The sequence below is a fragment of the Chlorocebus sabaeus genome, unplaced genomic scaffold, assembly GCF_047675955.1.
Source record: "Chlorocebus sabaeus isolate Y175 unplaced genomic scaffold, mChlSab1.0.hap1 unalloc_scaffold_251, whole genome shotgun sequence".
Taxonomy (NCBI): Eukaryota; Metazoa; Chordata; class Mammalia; order Primates; family Cercopithecidae; genus Chlorocebus; species Chlorocebus sabaeus.
Genome location: NW_027327539.1, coordinates 12,013 through 32,705, shown reverse-complemented (window position 1 = coordinate 32,705; position 20,693 = coordinate 12,013). Strand labels below are relative to the sequence as shown.

The following is a 20,693-nucleotide window of genomic DNA, read 5'->3' as shown; positions in this document are numbered from 1 at the left end:
AAGCACAGCAGAAACTATCAAACCCCCAAGAAGGAGGAGTGGGGACCCAGGGGTGTGAACCAGGAGGGAGGAATGCGGCCCAGGGGAGTACGGAGGAGTGGGGGCCCTGGGGATGGAAATGTGAGGGAGGAGTGGGGGTCCAGGGGGGTGAACAAGGAGGGAGAGTGGAGAGTGGGGGTCCAAGGGAGTGAACAAGGAGGGAGGCGTAGGGGCCCAGGGCAGTGAACCAGGAGGGAGGTGTGGGGACCCAGAGCAGTGTACCAGGAGGGAGGAGTGGGGACACAGGAGAGTGAACCATGAGGGTGGAAGGTGGAGTTTGGCCCAGCGAGTGAAACAAGAGGCAGGAGTTCGGCCCAGGGACTGAACCAGGAGAGAGGAGTGTGGTCCAGGGAGTGAACCAGGAGGGAGGTGTGTGGTCCAGGGAGTGAACCAGGAGGGAGGTGTGTGGTCCAGGGAGTGAACCAGGAGAGAGGAGTGTGGTCCAGGGAGTGAACCAGGAGGGAGGTGTGTGGTCCAGGGAGTGAACCAGGAGGGAGGTGTGTGGTCCAGGGAGTGAACCAGGAGGGAGGTGTGTGGTCCAGGGAGTGAACCAGGAGGGAGGAGTGTGGTCCAGGGAGTGAACCAGGAGGGAGGAGTGTGGTCCAGGGAGTGAACCAGGAGGGAGGTGTGTGGTGCAGGGGGTGAGCCAGGAAGGAGGAATGTGGTCCAGGGAATGAACCAGGAGGGAGGAGTGCAGTCTATCGGAGTAGGGAGGAGTACGGTCCAGAGGAGTGAACAAGGAGCCTCTGGGGGTAGCAAGTTCACACACCACAAATACCTCCCAATCTATCCGCGTGCAGGAAGGGGACGGAAACTGCGCAGGATCTGCAGCGCTTTCTCCTCACAGATGAGGAGGATACCGACTCACGCATGAAATCAGAGCTAAAGTTCTACCACGGTGGGAAGACGCTTCACAGACCCAAATGGGTGCAAAAAGAAACCAATCATACAAGATCAGTGGATGGAAAGGGTCAGAAATTTAAGCCTGTAACAAGCTTTCAGAAAAACTTCATTTGATCTGCAAGATGACTGCAGCTCTGCTGAATCATTTCTGCAAATGTCTAACTCGCGATGAGCAATCTCAGAGCCGTTCAAGGAGTAACAAAATCAACAGTCCTCCTGCCCCTTTCCTCAATGGGAACACTTTATTCTGTCTTCTATTCAAATTAAGTATCTTGCAAGGGAGTTGAAGAAAACTGCATAGCAGATTTTAAAACTTCAATGCTTTTCTCAATTTTCGCCACATTCTGATGCATTTTACTGACTACACGGCCAATAAGCCTAAAGTTTTTTGCATCGATAAAGACAATGCTCCTTGTAGCAATAGGCTTTTTCTTTTCTATAAAAAGATCTATAATTTCAGCCAGTAAAATGGGCATTTCACAAAGATTTTGCACAATTCCTAGCACAGATTTTAGCAAAATAAAACCGTTATCTTTCTGCAATTAAATAACCAAGCATAGGAAACTGCACAGTTAACATAACCATTCCATTATTTTATATAAACACAAATGAGAAAGTAGAGTATGCTTTGGAAAACAGTATTTCCACATGACAACGATGAAGCAGAAAACAGTTCCTCAGCCTCATATGACATTTGACAACCGAAGAACTCTGGCCCAAGCCCAGCCTGGTTAAACGGAAATGAAGTAAACATGTGAGTGACCGAGGTGGGGCACTCTGATAGTCACAGTCCAGGAAAGAACAGCTAACATCTTTCTTCTTCATGGGAAAACCAAAACATACTCGAGAGACCTTGATTCTTTAAAACACAGTCTGCCCCAGTACTAACCTTAAGCTCCCATTGATCAAGATTGCTATAACCACAGAGGTGTTTTTCCAGGCCCTCAAAAATCACGGACATGGCACATACACAACGTTTTCAAACACTCAATGCTACCAATTTGTTAAATGCGCTGTGATACCGGAGGTCTTGTGCAGGACCAGAAGTGTCGCAGCCTGGTTACCTGTCCTGGTGTTCAATGCTTTGTATGTGCAAAACCTGCTGTTACAATTTACTGGGCTTAATGTGATTCAGTTCATCACAGAAGAGAGCTATGACATTTACTTAATTCCACGCACAGATTCTCAGGTTCACCTTCCACGAGTGACTGTTCTGTCCACGAGACAGCGGAGGGAAGACCCAGGAAAGGCCCGGGAGATGCCAGGTGCTCACAAACTGGTATCCGTCTGCTGGTTCTGGCTTAAAGGAAAACAGACATAGAAGCAGCTAAAAGGGCTCACTACACCTAATATCACAATGTTCTCAAGTTTACCTTAGCCAAAAATAAAAGTGGAAAAGCAAAACTACTCCAGGGCATGATTCCAGTGCTAATCTGAAACATGAAATATTTAGAAGACAAAGCTTATTTTGAGTGCAAGTAATATACACATAAAACACTGGTTTCACAAAACCCAGTCTTTGCGATTGCTTTTATAAAAAGTAAAATTCTCATGAGGATCGCATACATTAACTGATTTTCAAATGAAGGGACTGGTAAACTTCAGGGCATATGATTTCTGCCACACACGAGGGGAGCAGTGAGAGAGAAGAGCTAGGATCAAGTGTGCTGAAGCTGTCCTAGGACTGAAATTCAGTTTCTGCCAAAACAAAAACACAGGAGTCAACTTCCATAGCAAGCTCTGCTTGAGAGCGACAAGATGTCAAAGTTGCAAAGGAGCTTCTCCCTGTATGGGCACGTGTGATCCTTGCAAAATCATAGCTCAGCATCATCAAAAATCAGGAAAGAACACAAGCCTTCCAGACATGAAATCCAAGAGCAGAAGGGAGCAGAGTCCAAGCTTGCTCAACAGAACTGTTCCCGGACAACAGCACAGAGGACGTCACAGGGAGGGCAGGGCAAGCAACAGCAGCTTCCGTGTTGCCGCAAGCAGGGCCTGAGCCAGGGGAGCAGTCTCCTCCAACCTGACAAGGAGGCACGAGGAGCCACGGAGAAGTCAATTCAGGGTCCTTTTCAGAAAGGGGCAACAATAAGAAAATCTGGTCTCACCCACCCCATACCCCATACTGTAGCAGCTAAACTCGCACGTGCGTCTGTCACGTTCCCCGACCCCTCTTGCAGATGCTCTTCCTGCACCCGGGTGCCCGTCTCCGTGCTGCTCCTGAGGCCACACCTGTTGTCATCCACTAGTGACCAGGAATTCACCTTTGTCCGGGAGAAGCAAATGCAGAGTTCACACACTCCTGTACAGGTTTGTTGGCCGAGAATCTAACTGCACTGTCCGATTCCAGATGTGCTGGTACCAAGGAGAATGTTCAATGTCTGGCATTTAAAAACCGTATCAGTGGGTTCTGCTGGGACTTCCAGGCAGCCGCACGAGGGACGGAGCTGTTGCCCTGTTACCCCGAGCCAAAGCAAGGCTGAGAGGCACACACCACAGGCCACATCACACTCGAGCACCGACTCGACACTTGCTCGTTCGTGTGTTAAGAGTTCAGGGTACAGGCGACAGACAGGCCTGATCTCAGTCATGGGACAACAGTGACTGCCCACAAGTCCCGTATCTAAGCCCCGACTTGCCCATCCAGCCTTCCTTCAGGAACAATGCCCACCTCACAGTGCAGCCATGAACGCTAAGTCAGCACGTACATACACAACCAGATTCATTGCAATTGTGCTTTCTACAACAAATTAATACAACCAGGCGCTATCATTGAGACTGAATAACCTATATTAGAACAGAAGATCAGGCCAGGGATGGTGGTTCAGACCTGTAATCCCAGCACTTTGGGAAGCTGAGGTGGGTGGATCACTTGAGGTCAGGAGTTGCAGACCAGCTTGGCCAACATGGCAAAACCCCATCTCTACTAAACATAAATTATCCGGACATGGTGGCACACACCCTGTAACCCCAGCTACCAGGGAGGCTGAGGCATAAGAATCACCTGAACCTGGGAAGTAGAGGTTGCAGTGAACGGACATCGTACTACTGTGCTCCACCCTTCCAGCCTGGGTGACAGACCAAGATTCTCGTAAAAAAATAAAAGGTCAAGATGAAAACTGATTGCCAAGGTCCATGTTCCATAAACTTCAAACAAAGTTCATTAGCTGGTACTTGATCAAGTTGTTGATTTCTTCATTACAATCTTGTATATCCTTCTAACATGGCTCAAAATGTTTACATTTGAGCATACCTCGAGTATAACAAAAAATAAAGTGCCTATATTTCATAAATGAGCAAGTTCCAGTAAGACTGCATCCTGCTCTAGTTAATCCTTTGACAACGTAAAACTGAACCATCCTGACATAGCACTGACACATGGTACAAGAATAATGACCTCCAATTAAATCGCTAGATTTAGAGAATACATAAATATAGCTTATCACTAATTCACCAGCGATTAGCAAGATTTTAAAGGAAGAAAAAGTATCGGGACTGTAACTAGGAATAAAGGCAAAAAGAAACACGAGAAATTAGTCACGTTTAAATCAATACCCTTTCTGTGGGGCCGTAATAAAGTATACACAACAGGTGTGCAAGCTGTCATGCTAAGCTGTCACCAAGCTCTCTATGAAGGTGGTAAGAGCGTCCCAAGTCGCAGAGCCTCATATTCCTATTTAAACGCTACACAGCCAACACCACACTCAGCACGCAGTGAGAACTCTGAAAGCTCTGAGGAACGCATGATGGGATGAAGGGCCTCAGTCCTGCCATCACCCTGCTGCTTATTAAAAATATAAAACAAAGCCCTGCCTTCAAGGTGCTCAGATCTAACTAGTACAAAGTTTTGCTTTTGACGAGTTAACTACGAATGATGAAGACTCTCAACAGCTGTGCAAAATGTAAGGCAGCCTAATAAGAGGAACTTGGCTGAGAGTAAACCCAGAGATGGTTTTTTAACCACAGAAGAGGAAAGAACTGAAGAACCTTACAGAAAGTTGACAGCAATTTCTATTTCTCTATGGTAGAACCTGGAATTTACCTTTGAGACAGACTGTCCTTCTGTTCTGAAAAATCAGATTATTCTTGCAATCTTCCATCAGGACTGAAATTCCCAAAGGCATGGAAAACCAAGTACTAATTTTAAAACCCCCCCAAAAAACTACCTATGATCTTAGATGTGAGATTTAGTGTTCTCAAATTCCAAATTTGGAAATATTTTGCACAAAGTCCTTATTTTCCCTGTTTACTTGAAAGCTCTCTATTCTTTTGTCCTAAATATCTTCTTTCTCATCCTTCCAAACAGTATCTGAAGATGAACTTACATATCGTTTCCAATGTTAACAAAGAAGATACTACATTTGTCACGAACTGTTTATATTCACAACTCTAGGAGGGATTTCGCTACATCGTGAGGAATAACACGAGGCAGGAAATACGCCACGAATAAAGAACAGTAGAAAGTGGACACATTTCCTGATGAGTGCCGATTTCTCATTGAGCTGCTGACAAAGTTATAATACAGAAAGCTAGACAGCTGCTATGTTAGTTCTACCTCACTTAAGTGACCGAGTCATTGTTGTTTCGGTTCCCTTTCTCGTCTTGGGATGAGACACACCTCACAGAGTTGTTTGTGATTTCAGGAACACACACATCCATCAAGTGACTGTTCCTAAATCGTTGCAAAGGATATAGTAACCTGCCAAATTTCAACTAGGTTGCAACAAACAACTGTTTTCATCCTACACTCTCCGGTGCCAGCGAGATGGTGTGTTCTTGGATCCCTGCGGGAGCCCTATTCCTGGTGCCATAGAGCACACACATATTTACATCCACATAGTGTAAATTTATGGTACACTGTAACATATGTACCTGCGTAGAGCGTACACACATCCAAATACGTAGGGTGTACATAAGTGCACTACATGCGTACAGAGTGCACACACATCCACATCCATGTGGTATACATGCATAAAGTGTACACACATCCAAATACAGTGTACAAACAAGTTCACTACGTGTGTAAAAGCATAGAGCATACACACATCCATATAGCAAATGTACATAGGTAAGCTAACACATATGTGCATGCATAGTACGTACACCCATCTATATGCATACAGTGTACACAGGTATACTATAACCTGTATGTACATGCATATGGCATACACATGCACATCCGTATGTACACAGGTATGCTATTTGCTATATGTATACACATGCGTATAGCATACACTCTTATCCAATGTACGTAGGTGCGCTACAGCATGCATACACATGCGCAGTGTACACATATGCACATGTATACAACGTACATCAGTACACTAACGTATAAAGCGTATACATATATGCAACACTGTACATACATATGCAGCATGTGTATGTATTAGTGTGTACATATCCAGAAGTTTATTCAGGGTGCATAGTGTACATGCATGCTTGTGTGCACATATGTATATATACATCTGCAGAAATAATGTGCACATACCCACATGGTGTACGTACAAAGGTATGTATATGGCATTAAATACATGCATGTAGGTACACATGCAGAACAGATAGGTGTACAAGTAGTGTGCATATAACCATAGTGACCATTGATACACACATATACACATGTACATGCATGCCTACAGCATTCACGTGTGTACGACACAAATATAGTGTACATACCTATACGTTGTAAATACATGCACAGTGGAAATACACGTAGTATGCATACACCACATACACACATGTACATTTATAGAGTACACATATACCGAGACCCAGAACGGGTCATGAGTATTAATACTTCGGAAACTCTTCCAGTTCTACCTAAGTGAATTTTTTTCAAACTATAATAGAACTCATACAAAAAGGGTTTTAAGGAAATGAATAAAGCTAGTGACAAAAATCAGTGGGAAGGGCACAACCACTTTCCCTCAGAGTTCTCGGCCTGACCGTGGAAGTTCAAAGGTTTCCTAATGCAGTACACATCAGGACTGACTCACGATAAAGCACTCCTTAAAAATTAAAAATGTGTCCTCATGTTTTGGCCTTTGAGACAAAGCCTCTTAGTTAATCGAGTTCTGACTGAATTTGACTCACAGTGCTCTGGCAGATTCTTCATTTTCTGGTGAGACAGATGAATGTCCCAGGGTGAGGGCAATGCCAGCCCTTTCAGGGTCAGCTTTTCAAGGAGCGATGTCTGGCAGAACACAATCCAACACCATAGTAGGATCCCCCACCCAGCCACTTAGACGCTTTCGGGTACTTACTCGGTCTCCTTGTTTCCCTTTCTTGAATTCAGCTGGGGGGAAAAAACCCAAAAAAATCAAAACCAAAAACAAACAGCCCATGTGTTTATGCGTCTGAAAAGTTAATACATCCACATCTAACTTTCTAAATGAGACACGGCAGGTATGATGGTCACTGAACAGTGGCCACTGTTGAGAAAATACGAAGTCTTCTGCAAACATGAACGAGTTTCTAGGAATACAAAAGTCAAGGGAATTTACTTCACATATTAAAGCTGTCAAGGGTGCTCATCAAAAATGTACTTAGAGGTTTTCCTTTAAAGTTATTTTTGAAGATTTTTAAGTTGCAATACTTAAAAGCCTCTGGGAAAAGAAAGGATACAGGTATCTGGAAGATTTTTAATAAATGATTTTCATGTCTTTTTGATAAAGTTAAATAAGGTCAGCCTTGAAGTAATGGGTTCCACTACTCTGAAACTGTGGATGGAATCCACAACACCAGACAATTGAATAAACAGCAAGGCTGCACACACAGGACACAGGCAGTGAGCCAGCCTGACTAGTTGTCAGCTTCTGGGTCAGTTCTACCCAGTTCTGCCCAGGCCCCACTGGAGATGAAAACGTGCCCTTTAGAAGCCTTGAATCCCCACCTTTCAAAATCTAATCCTCTTCAACTGAGGCCCAAGTCCAAAAATCTACTGACATCTTAGCACCTGGTAGGCCAGCTGTTGCCTAGCCTTTTTGGCACCAGGGATGGGTTTCATGGGAGACCATTTTTCTGGGGGGTGGTTTTGAATTGCAACTGTTCCACCTCAGGTCAGGCATTGGATCATCATAAGGAGCACCTCCGAGATCCCTCACATGCAGTTTACGATAGGGTTCCAGCGCCTAGGAGCACACACAGCTTATGATAGAGTCCCAGAACCTAGGAGAACATGCGGCTTACCAGAGGGTCCCAGCGCCTAGGAGAATACGCGGCTTATGATAGGGTCCCAGAACCCAGGAGAATATGCGGCTTACGAAAGGGTCCCCGCGCCTAGGAGAACAGGCATTAAATGAGTTGGCAAAGCCAAAATCCACCCGATCTACCACTCCAAAACAAACATACACCACTGCCCAATATTGATGGGAGCCAAAAACATGGAAGTCCTGAGGGCCCACACTGACCAGAGCCAGACACCACTTCTGAAAGAACCAAGCATGTGCCTAAAGATCACCCGTGATGACCCAGGAGAGCAGCTTTGAGCAGAGACAAAGGTGAAGGAGAGGCACATGGGCCAGGGTGCTGGGTGTGCCCGTCTGTGTGACCTCACTGAGATTGCTGACCTCTGGCCCTTGGTGTCCGTCCTGTGGAGGAGGTAGCCCCCAAATCCCTGCCTCCCTTCAGCACTGACTGAGGCGGTCCTGAAGTCTCCCCAGGGCTGAGGCTGCTTCTAATTCCTGTTAGCTGCACACCCACATAAAAAACAAAAAACAAAATATCAAGTATGCAGACAGGAAAAGAAAAATATGCGAATCTTCCCTTATTCAACAGGCATTTAAAGAGTAACAGGAAAATTGTGATAGTCTTTAAACAACCACCAGCTATCACGTCCTGTTGACATGTTTTAGCTAATCAGGAACACCTTTACCAAACACCTGTGTGTTCAGGAAATCAGTTGACAGGTCCCAAATAACCTCGGAGCTTACGACCTGACCCCCACTCACGTGCATCCCCTCTCCAGAAGAACGTGTCCTGGACACCTTTCAAATGGTGAGGAACAGGAACAAGGGTAGCTTTCCCTCAACCCCACAAAACAAGCTCGACCCCGAGGAGCCCGGAGAACAGCAACGTTTGTTTAGATGCTTTCCCACTGACCTTGTCACAGCAAACGTTCCCATCCCACACAACCCAGTGTTTAACTCTCGCTGGGATACCAGCAGCCGTCAACCCTCAACAAGCTGGAAACAGAGGCCAAGCTGACAGGAGGCCTCTCTCCATTCCCTACTGAATTCGCTCAGGACACGGATGTTCCCAAACACACATGGCCCCGAGTATTCCACACCTGGAGAACATTCTAACAACAGACGCTGCAAAGACATTCCCCTAAAGAGAAACTCAGTTTCTAACTTCCCTTAGGGAAAAATATGAGGCCCAGAACTTTCCAGAAAATCACGTGTGGGAGGAAGCCACTCACCTCTGGCACTTCCTAAACCTGCCTTCCCGCAGGTGCTCAGGGATGCCCCCGCGACAGCCCCGTCCACCCAGGACGGCAGCAGGGCTCAGGCAGCCAGCACCTGGGCAGCAGGCGAAGCAACCCCAGGGTGAAAACGTCATCCCAGGCACCACTTCCCGGAGCCCCTCAGCAAGAAAAACAGAGGCGGGACCAGAACCGAGGGCTGACTCGAGGCTGGGGAGCCACAGACCCGCACAGCTCAATCATCGGACACGCTCTGCTGTGGACGGAGGAGCCCAGCCCAGGGAGAGGCCAGCACAGAGACTCTCGTGCCGGCTCCACGAGCCAGCGTCCTCCAGGGCTGCAAGTTTATGATCACAGCTTCAGAATTTGTTTCCAGAATCTTCCGGAATCAAAGACGCACCAAACTGTAAAGCTGCCAGGACAGCAGGGCCCAGGAGCAGGCTCAGGGGAGGACCACGTAGAAACCCCACGTGTGCATGCTTACTCCACACAGGCCACCCCTTCACCCAATACTATACACGCAAACGCATGTATGCACTCCATACACACCCTCAAATACACTCACCAAATATGATGCGTGTACACACTCCACACACACCCTCAAATACATACAACACACATGAACATGCTCACTGCAGCCACACCTGCTAAATACACTCACCACACACGCACAAACGTGACACACCTGCACACTCATTCCAGACATCACACCCCTCACCAAGTACACAGGTGCACACACCCCCAAGTCGAGAACCTGCAGACTCCACAAGCTTTGGTTTCCCCCACTGTTTCTCTCATCACATGAGATCCACACACAGGTGTCATTTACTGACATCTAACACCTGGGGAGGCCCTTAGACAGAACTGCAGTCACAAGTCGGCTTCATTCAGGCATTCATCACCAGTCTCCTGAAGCCACCTCCTGTCCCCACGGGAAGGGAGGCCGAGACCGGAGACGTCACTGGGCTTACAGATCCCCAGGCTGGCAACCCAAAGAAATGAGGAGGGCTCGGCCACGGCCCTGGAGGGAGATGGGTACTGGGCTCAGGTATGGGCAACATGAGTCCTCATTTCCATACCGTGTCACCTACGACAGCGTCAGGTGAAAGCCAGTGGTTTGGCATTCCTGGAATAGACAGTCCTGGAATTACAAGCAAAACTTTTTACTCCTCCCCTCTGAACACATGAGGTCCATGGTCCCCTCACATCTAACACTGGGAATCCGAATCGGTGACTCTTTCTGCACCTGAGGACCACCCAAGAGGATCCACACCTGCTACAACAGCAGCACCGCACCTGCTCTGCAGGGGAGCAAAGCAAATCCCACCTTTATGAATAACACTGGATTACCCCGACACTGGCAGCCTGCAGTGTGTATATCGTCAAGCCCCCAGATCTGCGCCACCTGCAAGAGGAACACCAGTCCTTAGTCCAGGGCTCTCAGGACAGCTTGTGAGGAGGATGCTAGCACCCTTCTCATCTCCCAGTGGAGAGGAGAGGCGGCCAGGGTCAGGACTGGTGTATCAGGAGGGTCAGGGTTCAAACCCCATCTGCCTCGCAAAGCAGCCCTTACCGTTCAAGTGACTTCTATCATCAGTCTTAAAATGTACCACAGTTACCAGCAATTCTGAGTGTTGTTCCTTGGGACGTCATAAGCAAACATTTTGTTAGAAACATTTTGCCAAATCTGCTTTCAAAATCCTATGTTATGAAATGACTAATGAAAATTTGAACTATGAAATAAAGCACATAGTTAAATGAATCCCAAAATGACTATGGCGAAGGAAGCTTTAACTTGAAGTGAAAAATATCCTCTAAATGACATCAGCCAGAATTATCTTCAATCATTACTGATCCCATACGCTTCAGGAATTATACAGCATCATCTCAGATATGAACTTAAAACCATTAGCTGAATGTACATTTCAGCACAACCAAAGTTCTGCTATAATAAGCAGCACAGGCGTCTCTGGAGAGGATTTTAATTGGGACTACAAACGGTGTGCACGATCGTGGTAAGAGGTTTCATGCTGGCTGTTCTCCAAGGTGCGACACAGAGAAACACCACTAACCTCAAAGACACCTGCTGCTTTGTAATGAGATGAGAGACGATGTGGATGGACTACTGTAAATATTTGAAAAGGAGAAATAATGCAAGGAAAGAATCGTATCAGTTTCCCTTTACATTCTTAGAAAAAAACTGATTTTTCTTTTGGGATGATTTAAAAAGAAAATGACATTTCTGGATTTTTTTTTTTTTTTTACTTTTCTTTCTGAGACTGGGTCTTGGCTCTGTTGCCAAGATTGGAGTACAGTGGAGCAATCGCAGTTCACTGTAGCCTTAAGTGATCTTCCCACCTCAGCCTCCAGAGTAGCAGGGTCCACAGGCACGCACCACTACACTCAGCTAACTTTTCTGTAATACAGATGGGGTCTTGCTATGTTGTCCAGGCTGGTCTTGAACCCCTTGGCCTCAAGTGATCCTCCTGCCTTGACCTCCCAAAGATTTAGCCTAAGCGACCATGTCTTATCGGAAAATAGACATTAGAGCAAATGCATTTCTATAAGATTTTCTACCTCTTTTCACTGGGGAAAAAGGTAACTTGCCTCCAAGGGTCGGAGAAAAAGCCGTTACTGCAGACAAAAGCGCTGTGCATCCCGGGAACCGCTACACCATGAGGCACGGCCATGCACCCTGGATGCAGGAGTAACACACGAGGCTAGCACAGGCTGATGCTGGCCCTCTCCAAAAGTAGGCCTATCCTTCCTCCTCTCCTCAGCCCCCTCTCCCTTCAGGCCTCAGTGGCTGCTGACAGGGCAGAGGCCACAACTAGAGGAGGCTCTCAACTCCACCAGGGACAGGAGCCCCGGACGCTGGGGACTCCGCTGCTGCCCTCTGCGCCCACCTCCTTCTGGTCAAGCCTTCTGAGGAGCCAGGCGTGGCCACTTTGACCCTCCTTCCCTTCTGTGGCTCCTACAAAAACCAGTGCAGCGAGCCCAGGCTGCCTCGCACGCCACGGATGCCCGGCACAGACCACATGTCCTCATCCAAGCTCCTGGGGCCAGAAGGGTCTTGCAATATTTCACTTTCCAGTTGAGCATCCCCAGCCTGAAATCCAAAGTGCTCTGAAGAGCATCTCCTTCGAGCGTCACAAGGAAGCTCGGAATGTTTCAGGTTTCGGAGCATTTTGGAGTAGGGACGCTCAGCCTGAATTTGAACCTCTTCAAGGAAGCCACACACTGAAGCCCCCGATGTCCACCCTACACAATCCCAGCACACCCTTCGAAGTCCTCAGCAACAGATTTTCTTTCTTCAAAAATAACCACAAGTCACAAACTCACAAGCAATCACAGAAGGGGGTTGTGGACACCCGCACAGATGATGAAATTTAACTGTCACATTTTTACCTGAGTAATTTAAAGTCATTCCTCAAAACACACCTGTTTTACTGAGTTGCATTTTAAGGTGAACACACACAAATCATTTCAGGGAAACAAACGTCACTTTGGGCTGCGTGTGGTTTCTTGACTCCCGTGAATAACTCAGCGTTCACCCTCACTTCTGGATAAGGGAGAAGATGCAAAGAAATCTGTTAAAACAAAGACATGAAATCAAGTTTAAGAAGGGTTTGAAAGGTTCCTCCTGTCCCCCTGGAGGGGAGACAAGGACACCTGGAAAGCTCACGGGGGACAGGAGCACAGCCTCCTCGGTGTGCCATGGACGCCGCCTCGCCGAGGGGAGAGGATCATGCCTGGAAGACTCACAGGGGTGGGAGCACAGCCTCCTCAGTGCTTTCTACACTCAGCAGCTTCAGAAATTCCTGCAGAAGCAGAACACATCATGAGAACTGAGACTGGAACACCCCAAAGAAAGGGGACAAGGGGTCATAAAAAGCATTCAATCGTTACCAAGGAGCGCGGGCATGAAGCCGCTTTAAAGACGGTGTGAGAACTCGTCTTTAAAGTGTGAAACTCATAGGCGTTTCAGAAAAGAAGGGTAGCGCGAGATTGCTCGATCAGCTCAAACAGGCTGCCGTCCCTCAGGCCATGAAGTCCCTGAGATGAGCCTCTCACTGAGCAGAAGTCACTCGCATCTCTGCCAGAGAAAGGACTACAAGTTGACACATAACCTCATGAAACCTGGGCTTCAGCTGGTTGACAGCAGTGAGTCTGACATGGTACATCCCTCCAGATGGTTAAAGACCCCAGGGGTTCATCAGACAACCTCGAAAGGCTGTGTCTGTCCAGCTCCTTTTCCAAGTTCTGGATGATTTTTCCTAATGTACTATAAGCAACATGTTCCAGTAGAGACGTAATTAACTGACTCTAGGTCCTCTTAATTTTGAAATTAGAAACACACTTGGCCAGGCACGGTGGCTCATGCCTGTGATCTCAGTACTTTGGGAGGCTGAGGCAGCTGGACTGCTTAAGTCCAGGAGTTTGAGTCCAACCTGTGCAACATTGTAAAACTCCATCTCTACAAAAAATACAAAAATAAGTCAGGCATGAGGACATGTGGGACATGTGGAACATGTGCCTGTGGGTCCTGGCTACTCAGGAGACTGAGGCAGGAGGATCACTTGAGCCTGGGAGGTTGAGGCTGTAGTAAGCTATGCTCACACCACTGCCTGGGCAACAAAAAGGTTTTTTTTTTTGCCTGTCTCAAAAAAACCAGAGAATAAGAATTATATACCTGACTAGCCCAAAATAAAAGAGGCCTTGTGGAACAACCTGAAACACAGCTGCAAATTCTGGCAGGGCCTCCCCTGGCTTGATTTGTGGTGAGTGCAGGACCGCTCTGAAGGATAGGACCCCACGCATCTTCCGAGACTAGACCTTACAGTACAACTTCCCTTCGCTGGACGGAACACTGGCCTTGGGGCCTGGGACACCCTGGGGCAGTGCCACCATCCAGAGGCTGCCATGGCACAAGCAGGCCCTACTATCATGAAGCCTGGGACGTCCGTCAGAGCAGTGCCACCGACCTGAGGCCACCATGCCAGGGGAGCCTGGACATCATGAAGCCTGGGACTTCCTGGGGCAGTGCCACCAACCCGAGGCCACTGTGACACAAGGGGGCCCTGATGCCACTGAGAGGCTGCACAGCAGGTCCAAGCCCAGGCCAGGAGTGAAGAGGCTCCACATCCTTTCCATCCCTCCAGCTGAGTCCACAGATGTCTTGGAGCAGAAATGCATCACCCTCAATGTCCACGGGTGAGTTTTTGGACACAGAATCTGGAAGCGTAAAAGATGGTTCTGGGCTGGTTGGTTGCCGGCTCGGATCTGTCCCCTTTCCACACAAAACCTGGCTCACACCAAGCAGCGTCTAAGTCCTGGAAGACCTGCTAAACACAAGTGCAGTTACAAAGCGGAGAAACTGGAGGGGGTCGGGCTGTGCTCCAGTGGCACCAGCGTTTCTCAGGAAGACCCCGGGCATGACAGGGTCCAGGGCAAGGGCTTCCTGGGATCCAGGACAGGGAACAAGAACCCATTTCCCGATCCTGTTGAATATGAATCGGCTAAGGGCCGATTCCCTCGGAGGACTGAGCACCGCCCCACAACAGCTTGGTATGGGTATGTTATTACATACGTTGGTATGGGTCTGTTATTACATACGTTGGTATGGGTATGTTATTACCCATACCAAGGTAATAACAAGCCCATTACCAGCAGGAGGCTGGTGATGAAGACATGAGGACCAGATGAGCACGAGGGATCCTGACAGATCATCCCTGGCACTGAGCAAGGGGTGGACAGTACTCCCCGTTCCTGACGCATCAGCCCTGGCACTGAGCGAGGGGTGGCAGCACGGCCTGTGCCCCTGCAGATGCAGAGGGATGTGAGGGGGGCGCAGGCTGGGCTTGGAGGCTAACTCAACCACCTGCGCTTGCACTTCCGTTCCTCATGGCAGGGAGGCGAGGCACAGGCAGCATTAGGGCTCACCTTGCCCCCGGGCTGCACTTTTTTCTGCTTATGAGTCGTGCTCGCTTTACATGGACAGGCATAGCTATAATAACGGTTCCCTGATTATTTCGCTGCCTACATAAAGGGCTTTCAGAATTCACTTCCATCCTTAGGAAAGGCGGCCAACACCAGGCTGTCTCCCTTAAGATGCCATGTCTCATATGGGGAAAAAAAAAAAATCAAGAGAAATCAAATAAAGGCCATAAAATACATCAGTTTCAACACTAAAATTTAATAGTATGCTTTAAATTGAAGATGAGTTAAGTCACATTTCCAAACCTCTGAAAGCACGGTTACTGGGAGGGAATGGTTTGCAACACACAAACGCAGCTCTGTAGAAGTGCCCAAGCTGGATGAAGGCTCAAAGGTCAGTGCAAGGAGAAAGTCTGAACAAACTCTCTCCTGCCCTGCTGCTGTCCTCTTAAAAAACACATTGTTTATCTGTCAGTTTAGAACAAGGCCTAGGGAGGTGGGAGGCAGGCCTGGGAGGGTCACCTAGCATCCAAGCTCCTCACCCACACAACTGCGCTGAGCTGAGCAGTACACACAAACACAACTAATTCTCCCCAAAAGGAAGACGGAAGGCAGCACACTGCCACGCCAGGCGCCCCGCAGATGAGAAGATTAAGGGGAGCCAGAGGTACCTTTAATCTTGCTTGCATGGTGGAGGGAGAGGAATAATGCCACTCACTTGAGTGTTGCACAATTCTTTCTAGCACTGAGTGGCAGAAAATAAAAGTTATAGATGCTTCCTCAGATAAATGTTTCTGAAGAACTGAACATAAATTATGTTCAGGAAATAGCATTATGAATGCCTCAAGTGCTTCTGTTTTCAATAATCCCAGAGTAATTCTATAAACCTGGGAATCAGTCTCACCCAACTCCAGGATCATGGCCCAGGTGACGTGGGCACACATATCCTGAAGCTCCAATGCTCAACTAAAGTGGGGCGAGTGAAAATGATCCTGGGTATAATTTACACGGACCCAGGAAGGTGACTGAGCCCCAAATCCCTAAACCAGGAAGACCAGTGTCCTTCAGGGGCCTCACCTCTGTCCTTTCCCAGCCTCTGGGAACCACCACTCTGCTCTCTACTGACACAAACGCCCCTCCAAGGTACAACCAGGAAGATCATCATTCAAAACTGAGGAACGTGGCAGAACAAAGCTGTCAGGAGATTTTAATCACCGACACCACTTGTTACATGACCCAAAGATGATTAAAATCCCAGGCCCTTCAAGACTGAATGTTATCTATACTTAAACGCATTTCATCACCATATTGGGGGGTTATTCCTTTGTTTTACTGCAAATATATCCAACTGCTGTAAAAGGAAAAGGCAATTTGTTAATGAAGCTTCTTGGAGTGTCTCAACAGGCCTCGAGGCAGGATAAAAGGCAGGACTTCCTGGCAGAAACGCTCAGTTCTGAGGTCAGGTGGAGTTCTTGAGCACCAACCAAAGCAAAATAAGGTCGAAGACCACACCACACTTTCCTCAATCACATCTTCATTCCACCTTTCCTTCTACTTCTCACGACTTCACTGGCAGAAATTGTGCTGAAAGAAAATGGAAACACACACATACATAGGAGACCCTACAGATGCTGAGAATGGGTGCAGCCGTCACAGTCCGAATGTCCTTTCAGGGCCATCTGACCTGGCTGGGATCCAAGTATCCAAGTGCAGGATTGTATATCAGACCCGTGAAGCCAGGATTAAAGCCACTGAAAGGCAGTTTTCCATCCCACGGAAACCAGCCTTGCTAGGGGCTTCCTCGGGGACCACCGACCTCACGCCACCACCCCTCAACTACTTCAACTAACCTACATCATGGCACAGGCCTCCCTAGGCAGACCAGCCCTGCCCAAGTCCTGCTTCATGGCAAACCCTCCAGACAAACGTCCTTGGCCTCCTCCGGGAGGCTGTGCTCGGAAGGTGCCCTCATTTACTTCTGTGGCTCTGAGACATTTAACTAGAGCCCAACACATTTCTTCCTGTTCACATAGTATTGAGTTAAAAGATTTTTATGAGTAAACTTTCACTGGGAAAAATACCATTTCAGGAGCCCCAGCGACCACAATGAAAATGTTTTTACCTTCCCTTACGTGACATCGGCAACGCCATGTCCAGGAAACGTTCTGGATCTCAGATAATGGCATATCCACTCATAGTAAGTCTTGGTCTTGTTTCACAAGCTATCAAATGCTGCCCAGAAGCAGGAAAAACCCCACAATGTGGCAGGGAGGGGCGACCAGCGTGAGTTCTAAGGCCAGACCGCCCGGGTCCCGCTGACAGTGTGGCTTCAGGAGTTTCCTAAACCCTCTGCTCTCCAAGTTTCATGTCAGAAAAATGCAGTGATAACCGTGTCCACCTCGTTTAAATATATATATAAACACACACACATATATACACATATACACACACACACACACACACACGCACATATATATACTCCAAAACTACAGCCCTATAAAGGTCATTAATTCTAGTTATCCTCAAGGCATTGAGCGATCAATAATGAGCCGTCCCCCTGCTGCTGACCTGCCTCAGCCGCACCCTCTGGAAACCCCGCATCCACACCAGCCACACAGGATGAGGCCAGGGAAGGAGCAGGACTGTGTCTTGGGAACTTAAACTCTGGAAGCTGAGTTAAATCAGTGTCGCTCAAATCTTGTCACCAACTATCTTGTTAAATTGGGAGATTCCATCTCTGGGGATCTTGAAGGAACCTGAGGCTCTACATTGAGTGAGGTGAGCACTCGTGCTGCAATGAGACGGCAGGGAAAGCAACTGAATCTGGGGTTGCAGTTGCCTGAGGCTTGGGTCCCACCGGGAAAGTGGCACCAGGGCCCTCAGGACAGTGGCAGAGGTCCCAGGAGGCAAGTCCCGGCGCAGAGACTTATGGACCCAAAGATTGCTCCAGGGCCAGGAGGGGCTGCTGCGCTGACAGCCACGAGGCAGGTAGCCTTCAAGCTCCTCCAGCTGCCATCCTGCAGGCAGGGAGGACAGTGCCCAGACCACCCCGGGGCTTCCCCAGCCTGCCAGGCTGGTACTCTTACTCCAGCCACTGACAAGAGTACCCATGTTGCAAGCTAGGTTGAAACAGTGCCTCAGGCCTCGGGGCACATGCACACCCCCTGCAGGGCCACTTCTACCCAACACCTGGGGATGACTATTCCCACACATCCTCAACTCACAGCAAAACTTAAAAATGAAAGTCGGAAGATACAGCTAGGAAACCAATACTCAAGAAGCAACTCCACGGTGACTCTTCCTAGAGCTATTGCTATTGAACATCTTTAAAAACATTTCCAGGGTGACTTCCTAGAGCTATTGCTATTGAAAATCTTTAAAATTCTTCATTTCAAAATTAGCTTTTATTACACTGTCTTCCCTATTCCACCAAGACTCTAGAAAACAAAACCATTACAATTTCCAATTCTATCTTATAGCAAGTTAGAAATACACGTTTCCTCAAAGGATTCTACGTGTTTCCTTGGCAATATCCTTTCCATGCCCCATACTACTGCCCGCAACAGGGAAGGCTTTTCCAACCCAACCCAACCCAACCCAACCCAACCCAACCCAACCCAACGGCCCTGAGACAGGCCCCTAACGAATCGTCTACAAACTCTTGAGACAGGCTTGCCCTGACAAATCATCTGCAAACTCCATCTTCCATTAAAAACAGTACCGAAAATAAGCATATTACCACCTTTTAAAAATTACTGTAAAGTGGACAGTGTTCAGTTCTGTGAATTTCGGCACAAGTATTCCCATAATCATCACACAAGCAAAACAGTCCAACAGCCCCAAACCCACTCACGGGGCCTCATAATCATACCCTCCCATTCCCAGCAACCACCCTCTCTGTGTTCTCCCATCCCCCGGGTCTGTCTTTTGCAAGTGTTGTCGCAAAACACTCGCAAAATCACGATTTCCTGGGCATCGTGCTTGGAGGTGCACCCAGGGTGTCCTGTGATCAACAGCCAGGCCTCGGGGCTGCTGGGTATATATTATTCCACGTATGGCTGTGGCACATTGTAACCTGTTTTGGGCAACTATAGACAGCCCTATTAACATCTGGGCACAGTTTTTCTTAAACATCAGCTTCTGTTTCTCTAGGGTAAATACCCAGGATTGGGGTCACCGGGCCCCACGTTTGTGTGAGTTCAGTTTTGTAAGAAACCGCCAAGCTGTCTGAACCGTGCTGAACCCCAGCATCGCACAGGAGTCCTGACTGCCTGTCCTCACCAGCACCTGGGGCTGTCGGAAGACCTTAGTCAGGCGCTCCACAGGGGTGTGAACAAATTCACTGCGGCTTCAGTGCACATCTCGGTGCAACCAGTCACGCTGAAAGTCATTTCAGATGCTTTCGGGCCATCCTCCCGTCCTTCTCAGCGAAGCATCTGTTCATGTCTCTTCCGCTTTTAAGTCAGGTGGTTTGTTCTCTGTCATGAGCCGTGGGAGTCCTGTGCATTCTGGATATGAGTCCTTTGCCGGCTGCATGGTTCACAGAAATCTTCTCCCCGTCTATCAAAAATGTGTCTCTTCAATTCCCTAGGGGTGTCTTTTATATTAGAAGTTTAATTTTGATGAGTCTTACCTACTTGTTTTCTTCCTTGATTATGGATCACGGTGTGGCTAAGAGCTCTCACCCTCGGTCTCCACAATTTCCCTTTCTTTTGTAGTTTGGTATTTTACATTCAGGGCTATGGTCCACCTTAATTTTCATACAGGAATTTCTCCCTGTTTTCACTCTTTTGCATACGGCTGTCCCATAATTCCAGCACCATTTGTTGAAAAGACTCAAATTCCACTGAACTGCTTTTGCGTCTTTGGATCTGTTCTGGACTCCACTCTGTCAGCTGACTCGTGTGTCCATCCTGAGCATAATTTGTGACTTTAGTGGCTGTCTCTGTGAAAAAAGGAATTCTGTCGGGAAGCAAAAACCACATTAGAAATGCTCTAAATAAGATTTTTCCTGTTGTCAGGAGAGCAAAGCCACTGCCCTAAGCAGAGGTGAGGCCTCAACAGCTCCCGGGCACAACCTTAACACACAATGGGGAAGGGAATTCATTTCAAGGACCACAACGTGAGACCAGCATAGCCATGAAAACTGCAATAATTTCACAGCAGAATGAAATTCATAAAGAACTGCTGAGAAGCGTGTGATAAGTTACATAAATCACTGTTCCTTAAATTCTGACGGTTGACTAGAACAGAAATAGCTTCACAGTACAGTTCAAACAGGAGAAAGGTAGGTAGGGGTGGTTTCCACACCACACAGGGCCTGCAGGAAAGGGACACTCTTCCTCTAAACGGGAGATCCCGGGAGTGATGTGGTAAGCCATGGTGAGAGGCAAGG

General features: G+C 47.8%; 1 long non-coding RNA gene across 2 annotated transcripts; it reads right to left on the bottom strand.

The window, feature by feature from the left end:
• Positions 1 to 602: 602 nt before the first annotated feature.
• LOC140711168 (uncharacterized) lies at positions 603 to 18,900 on the bottom strand. Of its 2 annotated transcripts, none has more exons than XR_012092310.1 (3): positions 13,271 to 18,900; positions 8,128 to 13,182; positions 603 to 7,234 (listed from the first exon to the last, which is right to left on the bottom strand). It is a non-coding gene; the product is annotated as an uncharacterized lncRNA (long non-coding RNA). The 2 variants fall into 2 exon arrangements; XR_012092309.1 differs by having other exon boundaries at positions 603 to 8,217; positions 8,508 to 13,182.
• Between the last annotated feature and the right edge of the window lie 1,793 nt (positions 18,901 to 20,693).